The sequence below is a fragment of the Schistocerca serialis genome, chromosome 8, assembly GCF_023864345.2.
Source record: "Schistocerca serialis cubense isolate TAMUIC-IGC-003099 chromosome 8, iqSchSeri2.2, whole genome shotgun sequence".
Classification (NCBI taxonomy): domain Eukaryota; kingdom Metazoa; phylum Arthropoda; class Insecta; order Orthoptera; family Acrididae; genus Schistocerca; species Schistocerca serialis.
The window spans coordinates 464848477-464857821 of NC_064645.1; the positions used below are offsets into that span (position 1 = coordinate 464848477).

Consider the following 9345-nt stretch of genomic DNA (forward strand, 5'->3'; position numbering starts at 1 on the left):
GAAAACGGGAGCACAACAATTACAGGTCACATCTGTCACAATTCCGCGATGACAGAAATAATAACTGGACACGACAAGGCTATTCTTACAACGTAAGTCGTGAACAAAACAGACACCACGCATACGACAACCACTGGCAGAGTAATAGTTACAGAGAAAGATCGCATTTCCGTAGTAATGAATATGACAGAGACAATCATAGAAAAAGACATATGGGAACCAAAACAATTATTATCACAGGAGACAGAATAACTTCAGACGCAACGGTCCACCGTGCAGTGATAATTCAGGGAGAAATTCTCCACACTTAACCGACAAGAAAGAAACTACAGGAACTAGGGACATGACGGCAGACTATATCATCATAACGACAGACCTGAATTTCATCAGAGCTGGCGTTATTCAAACAGGGCTGGTCCCTCACGGCAAGGTGAATTTGTAGAAGTTAGGTCTCCTAATCCTCATAACGACGCACGCCAACAAAGAGATAGCAGACAATGACTCGCACCGCAGGCAGCCACGTGCGCCGGCTGGCCCAGAGAAAAGTACTATAGACGCTAACCTTGAGAAAAATTTGAGCATTCTTTACCGATGTATCATATACCACATGATAATTCCGTTGAAGCTGGAGCTCTGCATAGTAGGAAGAGTAAAGCCTTGCGCCACATTTCACATGTAAAACCGTTTATTGGAACTTCCTGGCAGATTAAAACTGTGTGCCCGACCGAGACTCGAACTCGGGACCTTTGCCTTTCGCGGGCAACTGCTCTACCAACTGAGCTACCGAAGCACGACTCACGCCCGGTACTCACAGCTTTACTTCTGCCAGTACCTCGCCTCCTATCTTCCAAACTTGCCCGCGAAAGGCAAAGGTCCCGAGTTCGAGTCTCGGTCGGGCACACAGTTTTAATCTGCCAGGAAGTTTCATATCAGCGCACACTCCGCTGCAGAGTGAAAATCTCATTCTCGTTTATTGGAAGATAATCTGCTTTTTAACTTTGTCTTTGCCGTAAAACTTTTCACTTCACGTGACTAGTATGCTTTGTCACACTGAGAAACTGTTAACATGCAACAATGTTTTGAAGTTAACTATTCAGTCTAGAACCTAGGGAACATATTTAGACAGTATTTACGAGTGCATTGTTATAGTGAACAGAGGACACAGTGTTACTGTGTGTGTACATTCTTGCTTGTTAGTTGCACGATTACGTAATGACTATAAGGCTCACATACTTAGAACATATACCAGTATTGCTAATGACATCGTAATGCTACATTTTGGTTTACTTGAAAAGACATTCTTTATTTGAAGTACTTCCTGTGAGATTAAAGATGAATTAGTATTTGGTTTCTTTGACAGCTACACGATTATATCACGACGCTACTAATGAGTGATACAATTTACATTGATGCTTTTGCGGTGTATCTGTTTTATATCTGCACAGTTTTTATGTATTATTCTGGAAAGTAAAACATGTTTTAGTAGTAACTTTTGTGGTATGGCTACAATGAGACAGCACATCAATACGTTATAGTACAGTACTTTCTTCATCACGGCAATAAGCATAATAACCATGAATCTATACGCAAGGTATTTCACTTTTGTTTATGATGTGAGTACATTGACTTCAGCAGGACTTTGCTTACAGAGGACGATAACTACGACACTTCCACAGTATTATCTTACAGCAAGACGCGCATTTAGCACTACAGGACACGCATCTGAGTGATTAATTTTGTACTTAAAACATTTATTTTTAAAGATATTTGAATTAAAAAGAAAGTTTTCCGTCATACGTTTCATTCCATTGCTGTAATCTGTAACACCTGAGGGTATAATTACATTAATCCTCAGGGGGGTTACCAGCCAACAGCCCAACACTACAATAGCGAATATTACAACAATCTCACGCAGCCACAGACTGCACACAAGATAGCCAGTGATTTTCATTCAGAGCGCTACGTGGCGTTACCAATATAAAAACCTAAACAGCCTACTTACACGTTCTGTTGCTGTGTGTTTCCATTCCATGATTAATGTGATTTGAAGAGAAGTAATAAAATGAGCTGTAACATGGAAAGTATGCGTTTCCGGACACATGACCAAACAACATATTTTCTTTCTTTGTGTGTGAGGAATGTTTCCTGAAAGTTTGGCCGTACCTTTTTGTAACACCCTGTATACACAGTTACCAACGTTCCTGGATATCTTAGCAGAGAAATTTTCAAAAGCCAAGCTTGTAAGCTCATTTGTCACAGCCCGTTGCATGTCTGCGATATGTTGTTGATGCTTTCCTTTCAGTCACCTTTTCACTCGTGGAAACAAGAAAAAATTGCAAGGTGAGAGGTCGTGAGAATATGGCGGGTGTGGGATACCAATAACAGAATCTCTGGCCACATACTCAGGATCTGATAAAGCAGAATGAGGTCTTGCACTGTCGAGCACTAAGAACCAGCCCTGAGCACGCCACAAACCAGGGAGGCGACGTCGAATTACTTCTCGCAAACATTACAAGACTTGGATGTAAAGAATATGGTTGACTTGAAACTTCCTGGCAGATTAAAACTGTATGCCGGACCGAGACTCGAACTCGGGACCTTTGCCTTTCGCGGGCAAGTGCTCTACCAACTGAGCTACCCAAGCATGACTCACGCCCCGTCCTCACAGCTTTACTTAAGCCAGTACCTAGTCTCCTACCTTCCAAACTTTACAGAAGCACTCCTGCGAACCTTGCAGAACTAGTACTCCTGAAAGAAAGGATATTGCGGTAACATGGCTTAGCCACAGCCTGGGAGATGTTTCCAGAATGAGATTTTCACTCTGCAGCGGAGTGTGCGCTGATATGAAACTTCCTGGCAGATTGAAATTGTGTGCCGGACCGAGACTCGAACTCGGGACCTTTGCCTTTCGCGGGCAAGTGCTGTACCAACTGAGCTATCCAAGCACGACTCACGCCCCGTCCTCACACCTTTACTTCTGGCAGTACCTCGTCTCCTACCTTCCACGCTTTACATAAGCTCTCCTGCGAACCTTGCAGAACTAGCACTCCTGAAAGAAAGTTGGTAGAGCACTTGCCCGCGAAACGCCAAGGTCCTGAGTTCGAGTCTCGGTCCGGCACACAGTTTTAATCTGCCGGGAAGTTTCATATCAGCGCATACTCCGCTGCAGAGTGAAATTCTCGTTCTGGAAATATGGTTGACTGTTTGACGTGGAGGAACATCTACTTTCATTGGTACTACATCGCGAGATGGGACTTGGTCTCCTCAATAATATCCTGCCATTTCCTTCTTGACTTCGCCGTGGACGTCCAGTTACGGCAACTGGTTCTGGCAGTGTCCTTTCCAACGTCGTCGTTCCACCTCAACCCAGGTCGCCCTCTCGCTCTTTGTCCTCCATATTCACTGCAGCAGGCTTTCCTTGCGGGACCTGTCTCATCGAGTCGCATCAGATGTCCAGCCCATCTCAGGCTACGCAGCTTTATGGAGGAACATACCCATGGTAAACTAATCATTTACCCTAACAGAATGCAATTAACATTGTCTTTGTTCTCGAAGGGTATAATTTGACTTTTTTTGAGGTTGGTGATGAAGGGCTTCGCAATTCAGCACTTCGACGCTTTCTGTGAAGGTAATACTAGTAACACCAACTTTCATCCCCAGCAATAATGTTTGACAGAAGAAATGTGGGATTACATGTGGCTCTGTCTATCAGTTCAGCAGAAATTCTTCGTCTTTCCTCTTCCTGTTCATCTCCTAGTACATCAGGGACGTGTTTTCTATTAAGTTTCCGTTTCTCTATATCTTCTTGCAAAATCACATGACACACATCACTATTCCAATTACGTTCTTCAGATGTCGCACACACAGTTACATAACGGTCTTCTTGCAATAACTTACACGCTCCACGTTTGCATCGATAAGTGCTGTAGATTGGCGACCTGCTCTGGGATCGTCTTGTACTGAATCTCTGCTTCATGAAATCTTTTGTGCCACTAGAAAACACGACCTCTTGAAAGTCGTTCACTTGCATATCCTTTCTTAATCTTTGTCCACGTTCCACTAGAGTTTTTCCCGGGCTTAACGCAAAAACTTAGTGTTCACCCTTTGCTCACAACCAGTGTCCAGTGTGTCACCGTAACTATTGCGTCAATAACCCAAACAATGTGTTACCAAGCACAGCCCTGCCACCTAATGAGTTTGTCTGGTAACATGGTAAGAGGTCAGTTCAAGGACGCACGCATACAAGGTAAAATAAAAACAACTTTTGTTCCTTTGTAGTACTGAAAACTAAGAAAAAAGACCTGTCCTTGAACTTTCCTGACAAAAGGAGTGTAACACGTATGTGAGACTTGTTTTTCCGTATCATCCGTTAATGTTATCTAAATTATGCGCTAGCAAAAGACAGTCGTTTTCCAGAAATTTAACCTATAATTACATTAAAGTGGCAAAGAAACTGGTATAGGGATGCGTTTTCAAAAAAAGAGATAAGTAAACAGGCAGAATACGACGCTGCAGTTCGCAACTCATATATAAGAGAACAAGTGTCTGGCGCAGTTGTCAGGTCGGTTACTGCTGCTACAATGGCAGGTTATCAAGATTTAAGAAACTTTGAACGTGGTGTTATAGTTGGCGCACGAGCGATGGGACACAGCATCTCTAAGGTAGCGATGAAGTGGGGATTTTCCCGTACGGCCATTCCACGAGTGTACCTGGAATATCAGTAATCAGGTAAAACATCAAATCTCTGACATCGCTGCGGCCGGAAAAAGATCGTGCAAGAATGGGACCATCGATGATTGAAGACCTTACCGTACGTTTGCTGTAGATTTCAATGCTGGGTTATCAACGAGTGTCAATGTGCAAACCATTCAACAAAACGTCATTGATATGGGCTTTCGGACCCGAAGGCCCACTCGTGTATCCTTGATGATCGCACAACATGGGACCCCCGATACGTCTAGATAAGTCTCTGACAGGTGACACGTACGTAAGCATCCTGTCTGATCATCTGCATCCATTCATGTCCATTGTGAATTCCGAAGGACTTGGGCAATTCCAACTGGACAGTGCAATACACCACATGTCTAGAACTGCTGCAGTGTGGCTCCAGGAACACTCTTCTGAGCTTAAACTCTTTCGCTGGCCACCAAACTCTCCAACATGTAGAGATCTACTTCATCTGCTGCGGATGATCTGTTGTTCCTCCATTCCTTGAAGCGATCTCTCTTTCTGGGTGGCGATGACACCGTACTTGAAGGATCTATGATAATAAACCAAAGAGAAAGTAATACAGAACTGATATGGAAATCATCGAAACGTTCCCGTAAAAGCGAGGTGTTTTACGTTAATGAAATATTATACGAAATACAACATTCCCGTTTCTCTATAATACACTATCCACTAACTATGCAAAAACGGTTATGTTAACGGTGCATGTTGTACTTGCGTAAGTAGCACACATTTCTCGCACAATGCTAACAATTTGTTGCTTTTCATTTATTTCAAGCATATTAAGAGCACGGAAAGACGGCCAAAGAAAAGTAGCAATTTTGTATCTGAAAGTGATCACAATCTACTCACAAACGAAAGTCAAGGCTCGATTTTTAATTCTTTGTACTTTCTGTTAAAAAATTCATATCTGTTAGTGCACATCAATTACGCTAGTTAATTATAAAGCTACCACGTATCGTAATGAAACATTGCTTTTAACTACAGTAATTATTCACCTGGCAGTTAGTGTCATTGACACTGCAAAATTGTTGCAGTTTGTGAAACCAAAGAAGAACTAACTGGATTGTCGGTTATTTTTCGCCTTCTCATTCATCTGTGGCCTCATTAAATGGTCTCAGAAAATGCGCAATTTTTCCTGCGAGCTCATTATCATATCCTTACAATATGTAAGCGGCGTCCTTTTCCGTCAGCAAAGCAGCAACTTCGTTATACTGAGTGTGTAAGGATTCCAACATAGTGTACAAGCCGTTCCAGCGTGTGCACACATCTTGTTTCAAAGATGATTTCGAAGACGAGCAGAGGCCACTTCTCTTAATGTACCTTACAATGCATTTTGCATTATTTATTGTTGATGCGATATTCGGGGCATGATTTGACAAGAAGTTATCTGCATCGAAAGCATAGCTAAGTGCTGTGTTTATACAATGAGCAGCACAAGGAATCCTATCTTGATTTTACAACGCCGTTATTACGTTGGCACCGTGGTCGGAGACAAAACCAAAACTGTGCAACATGTCCGGCGAAATGTCCCAATCAGCCATTCTCTCAATAATTTCTTTCATAATATTTACTCCCGTCTTTTTAACGTCTGGGAATTTTGTTGTAAGTGAAACATTGTTCACAAGAGACCAGTTTGTGTTAATGTAATGTTTTTTAAGCGTCAAATGGTGCACCGGATTATGCGAATCAGTCTACATATCAACTGTCGCAGCACATGTTTCATTAATAACTTCCGCAGTAACGGAAGGCATTATGCTGCTTCGTATTGCAGCAGCTTGTTCTTTGACATGTCTGCTTATAGTAGAGGGATGTGGCTTGACATCTGCCGCGTTAACCTATCCATAATGCGCACCTAGATATATTAATTATTGGCCAAGTTTTCTGAGACCTTCACCGGAAACAGCATTAAAATGTCTTATATCTGTAGCACACATTGCAGCACACTTTGCTGTAATACTATTTTTTATTACTGCCGGTATACCTGAAGGAGGTGTATCTTTGTGAGGTTTCTTGCAACTGTGTTTCTTTAAAAGAGTGGTTCCCGATTGGAAACACAATAATGTGGAGCAGTTTATACACGATACGTATCCAGTAGACGCACTGTTTTCGTCTACTACCAACAGAAATGTACTCCATAATTGGCTTTTTAGAACTTCCCGCTTCTTCAATGTGTAAATTTGGTTTCCACCTCACGTCTTACTGCACTGGGTTCCTCGCGCTGCATGATTACAGAGAGAGAGACACACCACAAATGGGAATCCCGTACTGGCTGCAGTCTCACACGGATAATGAAACGTGTAATGTGTTTGAAGTTACGTGCTACGTATTCGGTCACGGCTTCTATGTTCGGTCACTAGAAATAGTGCGGGCAGCCCATCCAGTTAGAGTATGCTCGCCCCATCTCGTATTTTGTGTTCGCTTACTTGGTCATGCAGGACGCTAATCTCCACCCCGTAGTACTCTTACGGATTTATGGACTGCCCTGCATGATTCATGCTGTCAGTTCCCTCCAGCCTTACTTCAGACATTATTCGAGTCCCTGCCACGTCGTTCTGCCGCACTTCTGCGTGACCGCGGGGGGGCCCTACACGATATTAGGCGGGTGTACCAGTTTCATTTGCTCTTCAGGGTGCAATAATTTAATATTTATATTTAATCTGAAATTTGATCTGTCTGCTAGGAAGTCATGCAATCAGTCAAAAATTTTCTCGGATGAGTTCATTAAACCTCAGTGCAGAACTGCCTGACAGAAGAAAAAGTTCAGAAAAATGGTTCCAACCTCTTAGTATTAGTCTATGGTGCTCTGCATCTCTTGGACGTATACAGCCAACTGAGTTTCGTTAAATTGTAATATTTTTCTGTCTCTGTCGGTCTCTCTCTGTCTACTTTTCTCTCTTCTTCCTTAATTTTTTCCTTTAAGTGTAAGTGCTGCCCAACATGAGTAGTTATAATCAGAAAATTTGGTATTTCTGATCTAAATCGAGATACTACGTACTCTATGGCCAGTGGACGAGCACAAACCTCTTACGTGTAGAGTCATTTTCCCTAATAACTGACGTTACGTGGGGCTCAGAGTCGAACCACGTTCAGTCTGGGGAGTTACCTTCAGATGATAATCATCTGAACCCTGCCTAGTAAGGAGTTTCCGTTACTTGTCCGCCACTGTTTGCTCTCGTTAGAGGGCACACACCGCAGAGAGCCCCGCCCCCCCTCCCTCCCCACCCTAACAAATCCGTCAGATCCTGGGGCTGCACTCGACATTGCTGACGTCAGCTAGTGAATTACTTACAGCAAATGGACCAGGGGCCGACGTAGGCTGCCTCCAGACACTAGTGCAGCTTAGCGTCAAGTGCTTTGCGAGACAATCTCACGCAAGTTGTACAGAGTTGCGAGAAGTTCTTCGCGACAAGCAATCAAAGTATTCGTTTCAAGTAACTGTAATGTATGTCTCAGAACGAGAAGTAGGAAAAGATTCAAGGAAGCTTATACGTTATAGTCTGTGTGACATTGTCTCCCATAACTTTAAACTCTTAAACTCTTCTCGGCCTGCAGTGTCAAAGAAGTTTTGTAAGTACATTATAAGTATAGTAAGCCAAGACGATACTATACGCGGTGTTCCCGTAAGAGCTTTCAAAAAAAAAAAAAAAAAAAAAAAAAACGGAACAAGACACAGAGGATGCTCGAATGAACAATTCGAGGCAGGGAACCTGGGGTGAAGAAGCCAGTTTATGAAGTAATAACAATAAACTGTTGATAATATAATATTTGTTATATATATATAATATATATAACATATAATATATATTATATATGTTACATATATAATATATATTATAATTATAATTATTATTATGTTATTCATATAATATATATAATATATTATTATAATATATTATATTATATATTATATAATACATATATAATTAATAATTATAATTATAATATGTATTACAATTATATATATTAATATATAATAATCTTAATAATATAATATAATAATGAAATAATAATTAAAAAAATGAAGAATAACTCTTGTATGAACATCAAGAGTTCAGATGGAAACCCAGTTCGAAGCAAAGAAGGGAAAGCAGAAAGGTGGAAGGAGTATATAGAGCGTCTATACAAGGGCGATGTACTTGAGGACAATATTATGGAAATGAAAGAGGATGTAGATGAAGATGAAACGGAAGATACGATACTGCGTGAAGAGTTTGACAGAGCACTGAAAGACCTGAGTCGAAACAAGGCCCCGGGAGTAGACAACATTCCATTAGAACTACTGACAGCCTTGGGAGAGCCAGTCCTGACAAAAATCTACCATCTGGTGAGCAAGATGTATGAAACAGGCAAAATGCACTCAGACTTCAAGAAGAATATAATAATACGAATCCCAAAGAAAGCAGGTGTTGACAGATATGAAAATTACCGAACAATCACTTTAATAAGCCACAGCTGCAAAATACTAACACGAATTCTTTACAGACGAGTGGAAAAACTAGTAGAAGCCGACCTCGGGGAAGATCAGTTTGGATTCCGTAGAAATACTGAAACACGTGAGGCAATACTGACCTTACGACTTATCTTAGAAGGAAGATTAAGGAAAGGCAAACCTAC

The 9345-nt window shown here is 41.6% G+C and overlaps 2 non-coding genes across 2 annotated transcripts; both read right to left on the reverse strand.

The window, feature by feature from the left end:
• Positions 1 to 716: 716 nt before the first annotated feature.
• Trnas-cga (transfer RNA serine (anticodon CGA)) lies at positions 717 to 791 on the reverse strand. Its single transcript has one exon. It is a non-coding gene; the product is annotated as a tRNA-Ser (tRNA).
• A 1779-nt stretch (positions 792 to 2570) lies between these two features.
• Positions 2571 to 2645, reverse strand: Trnas-cga (transfer RNA serine (anticodon CGA)). Its single transcript has one exon. It is a non-coding gene; the product is annotated as a tRNA-Ser (tRNA).
• Between the last annotated feature and the right edge of the window lie 6700 nt (positions 2646 to 9345).